The sequence below is a fragment of the Lacerta agilis genome, chromosome 16, assembly GCF_009819535.1.
Source record: "Lacerta agilis isolate rLacAgi1 chromosome 16, rLacAgi1.pri, whole genome shotgun sequence".
NCBI classification, from domain to species: Eukaryota; Metazoa; Chordata; class Lepidosauria; order Squamata; family Lacertidae; genus Lacerta; species Lacerta agilis.
In genome coordinates this window covers 28,784,910-28,804,147 of record NC_046327.1, presented here as the reverse complement: position 1 = coordinate 28,804,147, position 19,238 = coordinate 28,784,910, and positions in this window count along the sequence as shown.

The following is a 19,238-nucleotide window of genomic DNA, read 5'->3' as shown; positions in this document are numbered from 1 at the left end:
CAAGTCAGCCATCTTATCGCTGTATAGTACATTTAGTTATTTTTGCGTTCAAAGTAAAGCCTGTAGCTACAAGACTCAGTGTGAAGCTGACCAAATAGCTGCTAGGATGCACAACCCACAACTACCACATAGCAATGATGGCAGCGAAAAAGGCCCACATCACTGCCTCCATCACATTCTCAAGTAGCCGCTCTTTGGAGTGGTGGAAAAGTTGGAACTACCTGCCCCAGTGCATGGAGCTTTAGAACAAAGGCTGGGCACTTTGAGGACTAGGCACTGTCTTATCCCATTCTGTGGGATCAGTTCAAGCTGTCATGGCCTGAGGATGTAGACAAGGGTGCTTCTGTCTGTCCATTCCACAACTTGCCCTCTTGACTCTTGCCCATTCTAGCTTGTTCGTGGGAGTGGGACTCACTGGTAGGTGCCGAAATACCAAGGCAGCAGAAGACTATTTGTGTATCCAACCACGGCTGTGCAGATGTTATTGGCCCAGAAATGGAAAGAAGATAAAGTCCCTACCAGAGAAGAATGGCAGATCAAATTGATGTATTATGCCGAAATGGCTAAAATGACCGGAAGAATCAGAAATCAGGAAGACCAAAATTTTAATAAGGAATGGGGGAAATTTATAACCAATCTTAAAAACCATTGTAAACTGTTAAAATCATTAGTAGGACTGGAATATCACTTGTAGTTTAATGGTGAACTTTGGACACAATGGAGATGTAAAAGATGTGGATTATCATAAAAGATGCAGGAGGAAATGAAGAAGAAGAAGAAGAAGAAGAAGAAGAAGAAGAAGAAGAAGAAGAAGAAGAAGAAGAAGAGGAGTTTGGATTTGATATCCCACTTTATCACTACCCTAAGGAGTCTCAAAGCGGCTAACATTCATCTTTCCCTTCCTCCCCCACAACAAACACTCTGTGAGGTGAGTGAGGCTGAGAGACTTAAGTGTGACTAGCCAAGGTCACCCAGCAGCTGCATGTGGAGGAGCGGGGACACGAACCCGGTTCACCAGATTACGAGTCTACTGCTCTTAACCACTACACCACACTGGCTCCCACAAAGGAGCCACAAAGGGTAGGAGGGAAGTCCTAGAGATTCCTTGGAATCTTGTTTCTATCATGTATGTTCGATATGTGACTGTGAAGTTTTAATCTGAAAAACCAAAAAAAAAAAATGTATAGAAGTGGGACTCACTGGATGTTAATGCATTTTTGCATGAGGTAGGGTAGTCCCAACTTGCTTGAAAGAAGCAGTTGTGCACTCACTCCTCAAAGGTGCACACTGGACCAGTGGTGGATCTACATTTCAGGGGCCCTGAAGCTTCAACTGTTATGGGGGCCCCTTTGCAACCAGCAACGAGGTCTGGGTAACCTCATTGTTAGCTTCTGTTGTTAGCTTCTGGGTCTGTTATCTTCTTCAATGGAGTTCTTACATGACAGACCACACCTTTACAACATTTATGCTACTGACTCTCAAACTTTTGGATTGTCAAAAAAAAAAAAAAACCAATTTGAGTCATGCAACTCAGTTTGGGTCTACTGGACCCATTTTTTTAAAGCAATGTGGGTTTAAATCACTTCCGGTGCCCCTCTGGGATTAGGGGCCCTGCAGCTTAAGATTCATTAGTTTTGTAGTAGATCTGCCCCTGCTCTGGACTCTTATGTGTCTGACAACTATGGTCCAGTCTCTTTATACCCACATTTGGACTCAACTACTTGAAACAGATTATATACACCCATTTCAGTCTGGGTTCAGACCTGGGTTTGGCATGGAATCAGCTCTGGTTACCCAGACAGATGATGTCCTTCAAGGGAGAGACAAGGGGAGTCCAACTCCACCACTGCTGCTGTTGGATCTCTCAGCAGCTTGGACTTAACCATCCAGGGGTCCTTCACCTTTTTACCTCCCTACCCTCTCCTGTACCACTGTCCCCCAGAACCAGAAGGGGATTGAAGAGGGATGAGCAGAAGCAGGTTTCATGCAGGCGTAGTCTCTGGCTGCATGTGTGCAGCCCATCAGGAGAAGGTACATGGTGGAGGTTGAGTGCCCCACGCCCATTTCTGCAACTGTTCCACTGAGTACAGACCTGGGAATAGCTGCCTAGATGCTAGACTGATGTGCGTGCCATGTGTTAGCTTTGACAATGAAGAGTTAACTATCTTTATTACAAGAAATGAGATTCCGACAAAACATCAGGAAGAACTTTCTGCCAGTAAGCGGGAACAGACCCCCACAAGAGGTGGCGGACTCTCCCTCTCCTTTGAAGTTTTTAAGCAGAGGTCGGAGGGCCATCTGTCATGTATGATATGGTTGAGATTCCTGTATCACAGGGGGTTGGACTAGATGACCCTCGGGATCCCTTCCAACTCTTCAATTCTATGATCTGTCGTGTGCATTCCTTTGACCGGAGAGAACCCTTGACACTGTACTTTAATTTAGTATCGATTTTATCATTCTCAACGACTTAGAAGCCCCTTTGGCATATGTATGTATGTATGTATGTATGTATGTATGTATGTACAGGTATGTATGTAAATAAATAAAAGAAACCTTGACTTTTTCATCTTACCTATTCCTGTCTGTAGCAGCAAAGGGCTGGTTATAAAAAACAAATGGTCTTGTATGCCTAGTGCCCCACTGTATTTTGAATCAAGGAATTAAGCATGCAGGAAACATGGTCTTTCATAACACACAGGACAAAGACCCAGAATGCAGCCACCTCCACCTACTGATTGATATTAACTGAGCTGAGCAATGCTCTTCCGTTGCAGCTAGCCACTACTTAAGTGGCCGGTAGCCATTTCTGCAGCTCTATGGTTAGATCATAGATGCTTTCCTCGCCATCTCCAGTGACTACCTCAATATTTAGCCACTCTCTTCTTACCCTGGCAAAACCCATCTTGAAAACCCAGTTAAATTGAAGAAAAGAGCATTGCCAATTTAAGTTGAGAATTTTGGAGGGTGTGTTGTTGTGTTTTCCAGACCAATTAGTTGTAATTCTTATTTCTTCAAAATTTCTTCTTACCAGGATATTGTAAGATTTTCCATAATGTTTTACGTGCATAGGTTTCACAGCTGTGCGCTGTGTTTTATAAATGGAACTGCCAAAAGTTAATTTTTTATATATATAAAAAAAGTGTTCGAATGCTGGTGCATTGCCATGGAAAATGTTGTTCCCTGTAAGGGTAGCTGGGGGGAGATCGCTCCAATGGCTTCTCGTGAAAACAGTCGCATCTGGGGGCTATATCCCTTGGTGTCCCTTCTTCCTTCCCCTTTGCCATTCCTCTGTGTGCATGGATGTGAACGTACAGACTCAAGTTGTGCATGTGAAACAGTGTGCACATCCAAGTTAACAGGGAAAGAGAAATGCTTCACTCCCCAGCCTTATGCATATGCCAAAGCTGATCAAGCCATGTAATGACAGTTCCATGGAACTGGAGGCAGGAGTGGAGCCAGCTGTTTGCTGCACTCTGGGGCAGCGGAAAAGTGCTGCCAATCTCCCGGGTTGCGGTGCAGGAGGAGTGACAGGGAGCAGCAAAAAGGCAATTAGCAATGAGTCGACTTCTAGCAATCTCTATAGAACACTTAGAGCTAACGCAACAATGCTGGGTGGACCACGAATCTTAGGGACCGAGTCCCCACAAGGCAGAACAAGGAAATGGGAACATAACATATCCCTCTCCACCTTCCCCCCCCCCCTCCTTAATGAGTGCCATCTGCGAATGAGAGTTCAAGCTGTTCAAAAAGAAACAGCAGATTACATCTATCTCTTAGCTGAAAATGTGCTGTGTCCGTTGACGGTAAAGGTAAAGGGATCCCTGACCATTAGGCCGAGTCGTGGACCACTCTGGGGTTGCGGCGCTCATCTTGCTTTACTGGCCGAGGGAGCCGGCGTACAGCTTCTGGGTCATGTGGCCAGCATGACTAAGCCACTTCTGGCGAACCAGAGCAGCACACGGAAACGTCGTTTACCTTCCCGCCGGAGTGGTACCTATTTATCTACTTGCACTTTGATGTGCTTTCGAAATGCTAGGTTGGCAGGAGTCCGTTGACGGTACTCATGCACAAACATACACCCAGAAATGTTTCCTAGATCAAAACTCCAGACTGCAAAGTATATAAGTGACTTGGCTGCTGCTGTCGAGGGCTTGGGTGCCTTCCCAACAGAGTTGCGCTTCTACATTCAGCCAAACATTTGATTCTTTAGTTCAAGTCCATATGTGAAATTCAGCAGACACATTCCTACTCGAGAATCACCCTTTGGCCTCACGGCTCTCAACCTTCCCAGCTCCCTTGCCTGTCTGCTTCTTCCTGCCAACACCATACGTCCAGTGCCTGCCCTAATTTTCCTCCTGGAGACACAGTTGTCTCATTTATGCCTCCTCTGCCTTTCTTGATCAAGTTTCTGTCTCCTCTCTGCCCAACGAATTCTCAGTTGTCCGGTGATTCGATTCCTATGTGCACTTGTACGTCCAGAGAAAAATCTTTGCAGGAGTTTGAAAAGGGATTATAGTATGGTGGGGGGGGGCGGGGGGGACTTGGGTAGACATCTGGAAACTGGGGTATTTATTAAATAATCACCGGTCCCAGGCTGTGGAATATTCAACTGGCAGTCTCGCTTTTGACTTTCAAGTATCTCTAGAAGAGTTTCCCCCCCCTTGCCCACAGAAAATTATTACTTATATTGTTTTTATGTGTTGTAAACTGCCCAGATATTTTATGATATGACAGAATAGAAATACTTAAATAAATAATAACTAAATAAATAGGTGATGATGTCACTAGTGACATATATATTTATGATATAAATGCATATGCAGGCACCAGTATTTTTCAACACCATCCTGGAAACATGCATCACTAGTGATGTCATTAACTACTAAATGACCCAAATTCCAGATTTGTGTGCTAACCAAGATTGTCCATCTTTCTGCAGGAGACTCTGCAAAGGTTTTCCTCTGCAGGGGTACAGACTTTCCTATTTTTTGGGGGGGTGAGTCAAAAACTAGGAAAGAGTGGGTACAGGCCAGGGTTATAATGGTATGTCTGTGGTCTCCCACTATGACCTGTCTTTGAAATTTGTTTTTAGGGTCACTTTAAGATTTGCAAATGTGCATAAAACAAATCATTGCTGGACAGTCTACATGCAAGAGAATAAACGGACACAGATTTGACATTGAGAAAGGTAACGTTAAAATTCCAGGCCATTCAATTGCAGGAGTCTTGAAGAGTTTGGGAAGAGTTTGGATTTGATATCCCGCTTTTCACTACCCGAAGGAGTCTCAAAGCGGCTAACATTCTCCTTTCCCTTCCTCCCCCACAACAAACACTCTGTGAGGTGAGTGGGGCTGAGAGACTTCAGAGAAGTGTGACTAGCCCAAGGTCACCCAGCAGCTGCATGTGGAGGAGTGCAGACACGAACCCGGTTCCCCAGATTACGAGTCTGCCGCTCTTGAATTATACCATCATGGCTAAAGAAACGGTTGTATTATCTGAGTCAAGGGCTGCATCAGTCAACTGGGCTCCCCTCCCCCCAACGCAGGCAGGCAGGCAGGCAGCTCAGCGCTGTCCCACTTTGCTCCAGTGAGGGTGGGGTCACGCCAGCGGCATTGACAGTGAGGGCTGGGCTGGCTGTAGGTGCACTTTCACCAGTGGAAAAAGCAACCACAGAATGGGTTTTCTGCTTTCTACCTGCGGTGAATTGGTGAGAATGGTGGACTGAACACAATTCAAGTATCGGGTTTCTGCAGGAGTGCTGCAACCATTCCAGGCCCCAGTATATTCACTGATAAAAGAAAACCTGCCAGTTTAACACACAGGTTAAGACTCATATTGGCTCAAGCTGGCCAGCTGAACACAGTCCCATTAGCTGATAAAAACCCTCTCTCATACTCACTCTTTTAAGCAGTTTGACATTTTTTTATTAGAAAAAAAATGAACAATCTTTCTCCTCCAGCAGATGTGTGAGTGAAAAATCAGACAAGGTGAACATATAGCCAACTTAACTTCCTGGCAATTCGGTTACAGATCTTAAAGTCATTAAGCTCAGGAACACAAGGGTTTTAACTTCAAAACAATCTCAAGATGCCATATGTCTCCAGTTAGTCTATTAAAAAAATGACAGAATGTTTGTTTGTTTCTTTGTTTATTGTAAAATCTGTTGTTATTATTTAAAACTCACAGACTCTTTGCTGTTGTTTTTCCATGGTGACTGAGAGACAACCCCTGTTCCCAACCATGACAAAACAGTTATTGTCCCTGTTGAAGTCAGAGTAGTGAAAACACAACTAAGAAGCTCAAATCAAATGTATGAATGGTTTAAATTCCAAAGAAGGGTGTTAATGTCCAGACGTTAACATTCAAAAACTTCACTGAGAGCCAGTGTGGTGTAGTGGTTAAGAGTGGTAGACTCGTAATCTGGGGAACCGGGTTCGCGTCTCCACTCCTCCACATGCAGCTGCTGGGTGACCTTGGGCTAGTCACACTTCTTTGAAGTCTCTCAGCCCCACTCATCTCACAGAGTGTTTGTTGTGGGGGAGGAAGGGAAAGGAGAATGTTAGCTGCTTTGAGACTCCTTCGGGTAGTGAAAAGCAGGATATCAAATCCAAACTCTTCTCCTTCTCTTTCTTCTTCTTCTTCTTCTTCTTCTTCTTCTTCTTCTTCTTCTTCTTCCTTGCAGAAACTTAGAGTTTATAGATGAATTAAAACATAATATTTACAGTCACATGCTTGTCCAAGCATAGGCCTACCGTCTCTACTAAGAACTTCCAAACAACTGTATTTTCCTCCCTTTGCAGAGCTCAGCACTCAGCCTTCTGTATCCCAGTTAAGCCATGTCTTGCAGCACCTATGAGAGATTTCCACTTTTACGTTTTCCTGCATCTTTGCTCTCTCTCTCTTTGAAGCAGAGAAGAGTCACTCCAACGCTCTATTCAACTTAGCAGTGTTCACAGTGGATTCTGAAACACAGTCATCTTACTTCATACTGTATAAAATGGAGTCTCTCCTTCACTAGATACCTCCCATGAGTCTGTTCGTCAATCACATGAGAACTACTAGATAACTCTCTAGAATTCAATTAACAACCAATCAAATTTAAACACATAGTAATGTGTGCAAGCATTTTCAATTTCAGTGAATTAAATTACTATACTTAACAGTCCCTGTAAAATATTGTTGCATGCCATTCCAATCTCCGGGAGGTGTGGGGTTCCAGGGGTTCTAGCATCTTACCCAGGTTCGGTTTCCTTGAATGAGGAATTTGAAGGCCCAGACTGTGCACTCCCCAGCCCTCCTCCACTCTGACAACCAATAAAAGACACCACACAAGCTGACATCTGGTGTATTTACACACACACACACACACACAAAACCTGAGCCTACAATCGAGGGGCTCACAGTCTTAACATCCCAAGAGGGTCCTGTTTCTCCATAGCCACAGCCTTGGATTACAACAGAAATCAGGCTAGGCTCTGTCTCTCTGCTGCCCAGCCTGCAGCCTCCCAGATTCTTGCTTCTAACTCTCACACAACTCTCAACTCTGCCTTTCTCTTTCTAACCCCCAGTGAGCTGAGGGATGGAAGTTTAGTTTTGCAGTCTCTTGGGCCCAAATGAGGCCTTGCAGTCTGTCACTCCATAGAAAGCGGGGGCAGCCAGCAGATTTAAGGACTAAGCCACTTTGCGATGGCCACAAGCCCTTTAGGGCAGGGTATAAATTCTTAGTAAACACACAAGCAATACTGGCAAACAGGATCAAAGCCATGATGGCCATCTTCAAATACCTAAAGGCTGTCACGTGAAAGATGGAGCAAGCTTTGTTTTCTCCTGCTCCTGAGGCTAGGATCCAAAACAATGGCTTCAAGTTACAAGAAAGGAGAGTCCAGCTAAACATCAGGAAGAACTTTCTAAGGGTAAGAGCTGTTTGGCAGTGAAATGGTCTCCCTCGGGAGGTGGTGGACTCTCTTCCTTGGAGGTTTTTAAGCAGAGGTTGGGTTCCCATCTGTCACGGATGCTGTACCTGAAATTCCTGCATTGCAGGGGGTTGGACTAGATGACCCTCAGGGTCCCTTCCAATTTTACAATTCTATGATCTCTCAACTCACAGATATTTCTTGACCAGCAGGAATCATGCTGCTCAATTCCACACAGGATTCTGCGGAAAGAGAGCAACATCAGGACCAGGATTAAAAGCATGGTCCCTCTCTCAAGTCAACACACCATAGCTCTACCCATACGTAAATCATGTACAAGGCTAATGTTTTCATACTTATTAGAGCCCTACCATTGCTCTCCTAGATACTCTGCGAGGACAGCTGAGAGGCCCAATCTGTGCAGTGCAGGCCACAGCCTTTGCAGAGGCATGTATGTACCAATAGCCCAGGGTGCTGTGTGGTGGTCCAGTCCTTCAAAGGGACCTTGTGTGAAATAGTAAATTCCTAGCCATTCTGGGAAGAAGCCACTTTGAGTTATAGAGTAGCTGTGTAGAAATTCAACCCTTGACTTCAAGAGGGAAGGATTTGTGCAAGGATAGATCCTTACTTTGTTTTCATGTCAGTAACATTAAAGCTATGAATGTATACCACCATGTATCACCGAAATCAGCAATTTATGCTAAGCAAATATACACTCAAGCTTGTTGAAGCACAAAATGTATTTCTTCTGCCCTCAAATGCTGTGATTACTTGGAGAACATGCAAGCAAACAGCCTGATTTAACAAACCGTAGGGCTTGAGGTTTAGCTGATTTGGTCAACCAAAGCATGTCAATTACACTGTATAAACCAGCATCTAAAAGGCAACAGAAGCAGACACTTCTTCCCTGTTTTGTGACTCACACACTCTTTGCCATGTGGAAGCTTTATTTATTTATTTATTTGCTTGCTTGCTTGCTTGCTTGCTTACAAAGCTGTTTGGAGTGTCGGGCAAAGCCTGTGAACCACATGGTAATCTACTGGTGTGGCTAATTCTCCTCAAAGGCTGAAACTTTTTACTTTGTAAAGCAGAGAGTGTGTCCACAGTTATTGTCATTGTTCAAGTGTGTGACAAATAACGTGTGTACAGGCAGGCAGGCAGGCAGGCACACACACACACACACACACACACACAGAGAGAGAGAGAGAGAGAGAGAGAGAGAGAGAGAGATTTATGTTACTGACCAAATCCATTCTCCCTACCGATCTCCTGTGTAGCAGGAGAGGATTAAGGGCCCTGCCACAATACAAATATTTGCAAGCAAGACAACATCACAGCATACCCTCCAACATTTCTCTGGTGAAAATAGGGACGTCCTATTCCATAACAAACAACAACAACGTTATTATTTATACCATGCCCATCTGACTGGGTTGCCCCAGCCACTCTGGGCGGCTTCCAACATATATACAGTGGTACCTCGACTTACAAATTTAATCCGTTCCGAATGCACATTTGTAGGTCGAAAAATTTGTAAGTCGAAAAAAGCGATTTCCCCATAGGAATGCATTGGAAACGAAAAATTCAGAAAAATTCGTAAGTCGAGTAAACCGCATCTAAAATTCGTAAGTTGAGTAATCCCCATCTAAAACCTCCAACAGATGTCCATTCGTAATTCGAAAAATTCGTATGTCAAGTAATTCATAAGTCGAGGTACCACTGTAAAACATAATAAAACATTAAACATTTTTTAAAAAAACTTCCCCATGTAGGGCTGCCTTCAGATGTCTTCTAAAAGTTGTATAGTTACCTATGTCCTTGGCTCAGGGGTCGCATAACTCCATACCGTCCAACATTTCTCCGATGAAAATAGGGATGTCCTAAGGAAAAGCAGGACATTCCAGGATCAAATCAGAAAATGAGACGGCTTCTGTAAATCTGGGACTGTCCCAGGAAAATAGGGACACTTGGAGGGTCTGTCACAGCACAGATCTGCCTTGACGTATTCTGCAGCACCAGGTCCAGCAAGTGGGACCCTCCTGCAACCTAGAAAGTGAATCAATCACGAGCAGAATTGAGCAAGGTGACTTGTCGTCAGCACCCTCTCCACCCTTAGTACAGTTCTGGTTGCATCACCTTGAAAAGAATATTGTAGAGTTGGAAAGGATTAGGGTTGAGGGTCTGTGTTCTGTGCAAAGTTTCTGACACCTTGCGCCTGTAGGATGCAGTGATGGCCACCAATTTGGATAGTTTTAAAGGAGGATTCATGGAATTTAAGGTGATCAGTGGCTACTAGCCATGATGGCTGTGCTCTGCTTCCACAGTCTGAAGCAGTAATGTTGGAAACTGCAAGAAGGGAAAGGGCTCTTGTGCTCAGGTCTTGCTTGGGGGTTTCCCAGTCATCTGGGTGGCCACTGCAAAAACAGGATGCTGAACTAGATGGGCTATTGGCCTGATCCAGCAGGCTTTTCTTATGTTCTAATGCAAACCATGTGCAACTTGCTAATACTTTGATGTTTGGGTTTTGCGCGGCCAGGCGAAGTCCCCCCCCCGTACCCCGGGGCAGCCCCTGAGGGAAATAAAGACTCATGACAACGTTCTATGGGATTAAATTGGCCACAACTTTATTAATATTTCAGATGTAGGAAGACCTTGGCGTTTATCCTTCCCAGCCCCCCAGCCGGGGTTCTGGGTACCTTCAGGGTTATCCAGCATGATTGGGAAGTGGGCTAGTCTGGAGAACATATGTTCAAGCAGATAGCCCACCCCCCTATGTTCGCTGCCGCTGGAAGGGGAGGGCAGTGACGACCCTGGGCATATGGTCAATGCCTCCCCCTGAGACCCCTTTAACGGGAACCCTGTTATCGCCGCCACAATGGGGGTGGGGGTCACCGCCCCTCGCCCCCCAATCCTGTAAATGACTAAAGGATTCCGCCCAAGGCCTGCAACTGCCAAAGTTGTGACGAATTGCTTCGGGAAAGGCGAAACCTGCCAATGCAGGGAAATTCCTTTCCGGCCCTTCAACAGTGACCTTGTCATAGCAGCGCCTGCGTGGCTGTGTGGCTGTGGAAAAAAGGGTGGTTAAACCTGCAAAGTAAGCATCAATTGAGGGAGTGGAGGGTGGGGAAGCTCTGAATCCAACGGCCGCTTCCCAGGTATGACTCAAGTTCTATTGTGTGTACTGCCTAATCCCTCCCTCTACCTGGCCAATCCCCCTGGCAACACCTCCCCAGCCAGGATTGGGCGGCTGCTAGTGTAGGTGGAGTCCACAGGTATCCCAACCTGGGAAGGTGAAGCCAGACCAACTGCCAGGAGCTGCCACCGTGATTCAACGGGCCTCCCAGCAACCTTGCAACATGCGCACACCGTTTGATGTGTGGAACGCTCATTGTGACACCCTATTTATAGCTGAATGGTTGTTGTTTTCTTTTTAACCATCCTAATTGTAAGCGTATTCTAATTAAATGAAAATTTCAGTTTTGAGCAGCGGTAAAAAATGCATGTTTGAAAGTAACTCTTGTGTTTGCTTCCAGCAGCATTAAGAAAATGAAAGATAGGATGCAGGAACAGCTCAGATTTTGCCAGATTTATTAAGCTCTTGAGTTCCAAGTTTCTTTGCTAAATATAGAAGCTCTGGTTTTTCGTGCGGATTTTCCATTTGGCAAAACAAAGGCTTCCATCTCCGTTTGGCAAATGAAAACGCCTGTTCAGCAATTTAACACAGGCCTAGCTTATACATGCAGCAGAATGAATGGGGATCTACGCTCGCATTGAAATGAATGGATTATTCCACTTCAGGCTGTAAAATAGGCCATTCCCTATATTGCCGACGTTAGCTGCTCAAGCGTGATTTAGTAGGAAGGCAGGATGTAAGTTTAACAAATAAATAGTCGTGTTCACAAAAGGGACTGCTAACCTGCTGAAAGAGCATCCATGGGGCATTACAATCCTTGGAAAGGCATTTGCGATCCCCGTCAGCATCGTACAACAAGTGTCCTATGCACATGCTTCAGTGCTGCTCTGGGATCCCTGGCTTACCCAGCAAATGGCCGAGATGATGCCCTAATCCCTGAAACCCTTGCATTGCTGCATCTGTTGCAAGTGGCTTGGGCAAGAACAGTATGGACAGAAATCAGCTTCCCTACCAAAGCAAATCTGATTTCAGATCTATCTGAGTTGTCCCAGGAGGACACCATGGTTAATGGCTGTCAAAAGCAGCTGACAGATCAAGGAGAACCAGCAGGGTCACGCTCGCTATGTATAACAGTTTATAACAAAATTATTATAAAGCGGTGGCAAAGTAATACACAATACCAACACAGTGGTACCTCAGGTTAAGAACTTCATTCGTTCTGGAGGTCCGTTCTTAACCTGAAACTGTTCTTAACCTGAGGTACCACTTTAGGTAATGGGGCCTCCCGCTGCCGCCGTGCCGCCGCCACGCGATTTCCATTCTCATCCTGAGGTAAAGTTCTTCACCCGAGGTACTATTTCTGGGTTAGCGGAGTCTGTAACCTGAAGCGTCTGTAACCCGAGGTAGTCAGGGCTTTTTCCCCCAGCCTAAACTCAGTTCCGGCACCTCTCAGGTGGGCACTGACGCCATTATAAGATAACAGCAAGGGTGTTCATGGTGAATTCTAGCACCTCTTTTTTCTAGAAAAATAGCACTGCCAGTAGTGAAAATCAAAATAGATAAAAAGTACCCTAAGCAGGGGCCAGGAGCAGGCATGTGGGGGGCCAGGGGCGTGTAGCCCCAGGCACATGTTTTTCAGGGGGCGCAAGCAAGGCACCCCCATGCAGGGATCCCCGCTCTACCGCCGTGCCCTTAGCCCCCTTGCTGAATGGCCACTCAGCCAGCATTGTGGGGATGTGCCCACCAAGGGCTGCGTAGGCTGGCTGGCTTCCCCCCGTGTGGGCAGGAGGGCAGGCAGTGCAGCAAGGCCCCGTGAACCCTCACGAACACCTTGTGAATGCCGCACCTGGGGCAGCGAGGGTTGGGCTGACATGCCAACGAAGGATGGAACGCCACTGCCAGGGGTGGATTTAGGGCTGTGAGAGCGGAGCGCAAACACTGGGCGCTGAGCTGAGGGAGTGCCATCTCTAAGCCTGGAAAGCAAGGCCCAGGACTTGCGGAAGGAGACGTAAGGTTCTGACAAGGTCCTAGAGATCTCCCACCTCCTTCCCAAGGCCTGGTTAGCACTTTCCCAGCTTTGGGAAGGAGGTAGGAAGGCTTTAGAACCCTCCCATTGCCCTCACGCCTCCTTCCCAAGGCCGGGTGCCTCCTTACCTGCTTTTGGGAAGGCAGCATGAAGACAGGTGGGGCATCAAATTTTGGGCTCCTGCAGGACTCCATAGTACTCAAGTCTGCCACTGCCCTAACGAGTGTTGGAAATGTAAAAAACGAACTCTTTGAAAATGCCCAATAGCAAAGCAACATTGGGAAAAGACGAGAAGGAGAGTGAAAGCCATTTTCAGGTGTGCAATCCCGTTAAAGCCTCTTTCCCCTTTTTTAAATAGTATAAACCATTATGTCAGTCAATCACATAGATCACATATGATAAGAGTGTCCAGAATTTTGTATTTAAAAAAATTGAGATTATTAATTTTTTACCTCACACCCCTGCAGTCACTGCCTTGCAGCCTCCTTATAGCAGCACACAGTAAACTTTTGGAAAACCCTTGCGATCTTCAGTTTGTTGCTTTTGAGATAAAACAGGTTGTAAAATACATAACAGTGAGTGAAGGAAAGTCTCTGTGCCTGGACTGGATTGCTTGAACATATACAGGGAATTTTGTCCTTCTGGCCAGGAGCAGTTGGCAGAAATGCTTGAGGAAAGCAACTCATATGACTAATCCTGTGAGAAGATCAGATAACTGAGCAAATGGAAAGAATTGAAGTGTCTTTCATAGTTATATCATCGGTTTCTCCTGCATTTGGGTTTGAGGCCAAATCACCTGAGGGGGAAAAGCAGGGAATATGAAGCATTTACCGTAACTTCCATACAAATTGACTTGTGCAGAAATCGGATATGGTATTCCTGTTGCTGTTACTCTTCACATTTCCACCCCCAAAAACAGTTTGGAACATCAAGTCTTTGGAAGGCATTCTGCAATCCTTGGGGAACTCTGATGTAAACAATGATAATGAGCAAATGACCAAAATATGCATTTATAGCTCAAAATTGTGAAAGAGTTGCCCAGTTATTTCATGTGTTTTTACTTTATACCAAACATTTTGTAATTGGTTTGGAAAGTGCCTATGTATTTTTCCTCCCAATGCCAATAGAATAAATCTGGGAGGGGAATTTTTTATCAGGATCACAGTAGAAGGAAGAGTTAGACACACCCCAGCCCTACACAATCCAGATTTTGCTGAGGCGGCAGGCAGCAGCTGAGGAATGTATGTTCCGTATTAAACCATGTGTGCTAGTGACATAAAGCATATTGAGTTTAGCCCTTTGAATATTGAACATGGTGTACAGTATTTCCTGATCAAGCACTTTCTTCTCTCTCTTTTTAGTAGCCTCTGTAAACAGGTAGTTAATGCCTTCTCCACAAGTTCTGAAAGGTGAATCAGTGCTTTTGAAATAGGATCGTGAGGTATCGAATTGCCAGCTAAAAGCAAAATGATTTTGCTTGCAATGAAAGCAAAAATAATGCTAATACTACAGGGGTTTTAGAGGGCTCAAAGTATATTTTAGTTGGGCCAATAAAGGTATTGCCCTACCATGGTCTTTTAAAACAGTGTGCATCTTATGTGTGCTAACAGATGGTTTTAATTGAAATTTATAAAAATGGGGTCATAACTAGCAGGTCATTCTGGAGAACTTGGTTGGACCCAACAGGGAAAGTGAGTGAGTTGCTGCAGTTCTGTTGGAAATAAAAATAATATTTTAAAAGGACAAAAACACGGGAAATCCTGAGAAATAGTTTGGCCTCAAAATTACCACAATTCTTCAGAAATGAGTAGTTCAATAATGCCAATTCCAATGAAAATGTGACACCACGGCAACAGCACCCCCCATCCTACCAGGAACCTCTCCACTGGGGACAGAGAGCTTTCTGGTGAAGGGATAGCAAAAGGCAGCTGCTGTCTCTGCCTTCAAGCAGCCAAATTCCAGTAGCTTGCTTGACTTGCTCCTGGACAGCAGACACATATTTTCAACTTCACATCATGTGGCTTCTCTGCAGATGCCCAATCAAGCTGCTAAATATTTCCGACCGCCACCACTCTCTCTGTCCTCCCCCTCACCAGCAAGCACCGTCAACTGATGCCTTTCATCAGGCCCAACTATTGATGGTCTCCTGTCACTAGTGCCATCATTGCCATCCTCTGTGCTCGGGAAGGGTTGACACCCCCCACCCCCACTGTAAGGCAGGTAAGCCTCCCCCACGAACCTAGCAAGTGACTCTAGCCACCTTTCAGCCTACCAAGGCCCAAGCCCAACAGCATCAGTCATGGGGCAAGCAGTCTGCCATGCAGGTAGACCACAATCCATGCCACTAGGGCAGTGGCACCACTGCAACACCCACAGGTGACTGCTAGTACTCCCAGGCCACCAGTGGGAGGGCACAAAGCATTCCACCACAACATCGAGACCATCAGCCTGGAGAGGAGTAGAAGCCTTGGAACCATGAACTGATCATGCATCCAGTGCCTTGGGAAGGTATCCCACCACCATCCTGCTCACCCCAAAGTAGGGATGTGTGATGCCTCCATTGCCAAAAGTAATCACAGCTACCTCTAGGACCCATGGTGATGGTCTTGTGCTCTGGAATGGCAGGGGTGGGGGTCACTGGAAGGAGCATCACTAGCTTCTCTGGAAGCAGCACAGCTTGCTCCCTGTGAACCTCAGGAACCTCAGCCACAGGAACTTCATCAGCCCATGCCGGATTCCCACCATCATCTTCTGCAGTGGCTTGGCGGAGTAGAGGTAGAGGCAGGGAGGAAGTAAAGATGGTCACAGAAACACCCCTGTCCTGCACCACTAGGAAGAGCCACTTGTTAGGTTATCCAATCCCATGCCACACACTGCCTCTTGGGGCACAATTGAAAGAAATATCTATTTGTCTGGCTCCCATGGAATGAAGTGCATGCTGGAATGGGCAAGCTCCCATTGGTTAGATTTGCCTCTGCCCTCATCCACCTTTAAACAAACATTCCCCATGAAAGTACTTGGGCTAGAATAAATCACAGACTCTTAGCTTTGCACAAAAAGCGAAGATTTTGCTCGCAGTTTCCAGACATTACCACAAACAAGTCTCCATCTTAAAATTAAAATGAAAAAAATGTTCCAAATGACTTTTAAAAGAAAAGCACTTTGTTACTTTACAAAAAGGATCATGCTATCATTGGGTTAGCAAAGAAGCAGGCTTAAAAATCTCCTTTTAGAGAGATTACAGTTCACCCTGGCTGCATGGCTTCTGGCTTGTTCCAAAAAGCATGAAGAGAGAGAGACTGAGGAAGAGGAAGCAGAGCCAGCTGAGAGCCTGCTAACCCACTTACAACATGAGCTATGGGCTCAGGCTAACTCTTTCTTCCATGTAAATGTGAGTCAGTAACTGTATATTACAACAGGTCAGTTGTGCCGGAGTAGGCTGCCACCCAGTCCACTGACATGTCCCTAAATCCAAAATTGAACTACATTACCAATAGCTTCCGAAGGAAGGGGGGATTTTTTTTTTTACGGTGAGAGCCTAGCAGGGTGTGAGACAAAAAACATGATCACTCATTCTGTAAATTCAGTATGCCTTGTGGATTCCCCTACTCACGGAACTTTTTTGGGAACTGTTTCAAGAATTCTCTAGAAAAGTGAGTTAATATCTTGCAATGCTTAACACATTAGATTTGTGTGCAGTTCAGATGCAGGTGTTTGGAAATTTCCCAGTCCTCAGTGTATTTATTGCCCAGGAAGACAAATTGAAGAGCTTTGGCTTCTTTGTCAAGGCAATGGCAGGGTTTCCCTTGAGATATTATCTGATATTCTCAGAAGTTGTTCCCTGCAGAGAATTTTACTGCAGGTCCCACTCCCACCCTTGGCCACCGTTTGAAGAAGTTGCAAGCAACTAAATTCCAAAGCATTAAATGATTGGTTTGGAACAGAAATGTTTTATTTAGGTTGGTTCTTTCCCCAAATGGCTCCTTTATGTTCATTCAGATAGATTTGCGAACTGTCAGTTGTTCCATGTGTAGCACCACTGCAAAGCAAATTAACACAATGGTTAGATGTGAGGCTCTCCATGGGAAGCAGAACTGGGGATAAATATATCATTTCCAAGAAGCACATTGTGCTGGCCCCATCCCCGATATCCCTTCTGGGCCTAGACATTTTGCTGTCTCTTTTTCTGCTTGACCCCCCCCCCCCCGGGTTGATTCCTTTTCAAATGATCTTCAGTAGTCAGTTTTGTTCTCTCTGTGTCGCCTTTTGAGCAGGTCAAGACATACTGAATAGGGCCCAGCAATGTTAACACTGCAGGCTAGATCCTAACATAAAATATTGAGTTGAAAGGGAAAACCAAACAGATCAGACAGTACTGTACCAAAAAAAAAATGTTAAAGTTAGACATATGTCTGAGACAGATGTAAAATATTGGCCAGTCAGCATATTAGTTAAACACAGACTGCTGAAGCTGTCAAATGGGAGTTATAGTATGGTATTTCTGGCAAATCTTCAATACGTCAGCAGGTTTTGAAGGGAATGGAGGAATAATGTGCTGCAGAAATACATAATATTTCCACATTTCTCTCTCACACGCACACTCTGTCATATTTAAATGGTCTTTAGGTTATATTTAAACAGGTCAACGTATATGGGAGATTGGGGATATGAAAGAGCCTTCTTCATTGCCTGTAGATGGTAAAACTACCTCTCAATAAACCCCCCTGGATTTGGAAAATCTAAGTACAGTGGTGCCCCGCTAGACGAATGCCTCGCAAGACGAAAAACTCGCTAGACGAAGGCATTCGTCTAGCGGAAGGCTGCCCCGCAAGACGAATTTGTCTAAGGGGCTGCCTCGCAAGACGAAAATTTTTCATCTTTTTTTTTTTGTCTAGCAAAAGCGTGGCTGTCATTGCCGCTTCACTAGACGAAAAACCTGCTAGATGAAAATTTTCGCAGAATGAATTATTTTCGTCTAGCGGGGCACCACTGTAGTTACAGGCCAATCTCCGCTTGTTGGGCAAGGTTCTTGAGCAGGTGATTGTGGACTAGATCTAGGTGCTCCTGGAGGAAACTGATTTTCTAAATCCATTTCCACTGGGGTTTAGGCCTAGTTTGGGCACAGAAATTGCTTTGGTTGCCCTGTATGATGGCTAAATATGTCAGAATCACTTCAGGTGGTATGAAGATGTCTCCAAGCTGCTTCATTTAGATCATGGGTGTCCAGGTATATGAGTAACTTCCCATTTTTCTTTTCTGTAATTACAAGACTGTTTACTCAATCCAAGGGACTGAAACCCTAGATATCATTGGGTGGATAGGCGGAGTCCCCCCAAACCCCAGGCGACCCCTGAGCGGAATAATGACACAAGACAACGTGTTATGGGATTAAAATTGGCCACAACTTTATTAAGATTCAGATGTAGGGAGACCTTGGCTCAGGCATAGGGCGTTTTCCTACCCAGCCCCCAGCCGGGAATCTGGGCAACATCAGGGTTATCCAGAATGTGTGGGGAATGGGCTGGCTCTGGAGAACATACGTTCAAGCAGAGAGCCCGACCACGCAAATGTCGCCCCCCATTTGATGTGGGGAGCGGTCATTTCTGCACTTTCCAACTTACTCAAGGTGCACTTTATTGAGTACAGTGGTACCTCGGGTTACATACGCTTCAGGTTACGTACACTTCAGGCTACAGACTCAGTTAACCCAGAAATAACGCTTCAGGTTAAGAACTTTGCTTCAGGATAAGAACAGAAATCATGCTTTGGAGGTGCAGCGGCAGCAGGAGGCCCCATTGGCTAAAGTGGTGCTTTAGGTTGAGAACAGTTTCAGGTTAAGACTGGACCTCCGGAACGAATTAAGTACGTAACCCAAGGTACCACTGTATTGCAAAGGGTACCTTTTGACACTCATTTCTAACAGAAACTACTGCTGGTAAACTACTACAGGCTCAGCAAGGCAAACAAAAATGCCAGAGTATATAGCAAATAGCTGCTCCTATGTCAGAGATTCAACCCAATAAACAAGGTCCAGTGTCTCACAAGCTGCCCTGTCCAACATTGGAAGGGTTGAAAAACTTGTTATAAAAAAAAAACAATAGCCTGGCTGTTTTCTGTAAAACACAAATTTAAGAATGATGGTTCCCAATGAATGTATCTGAGG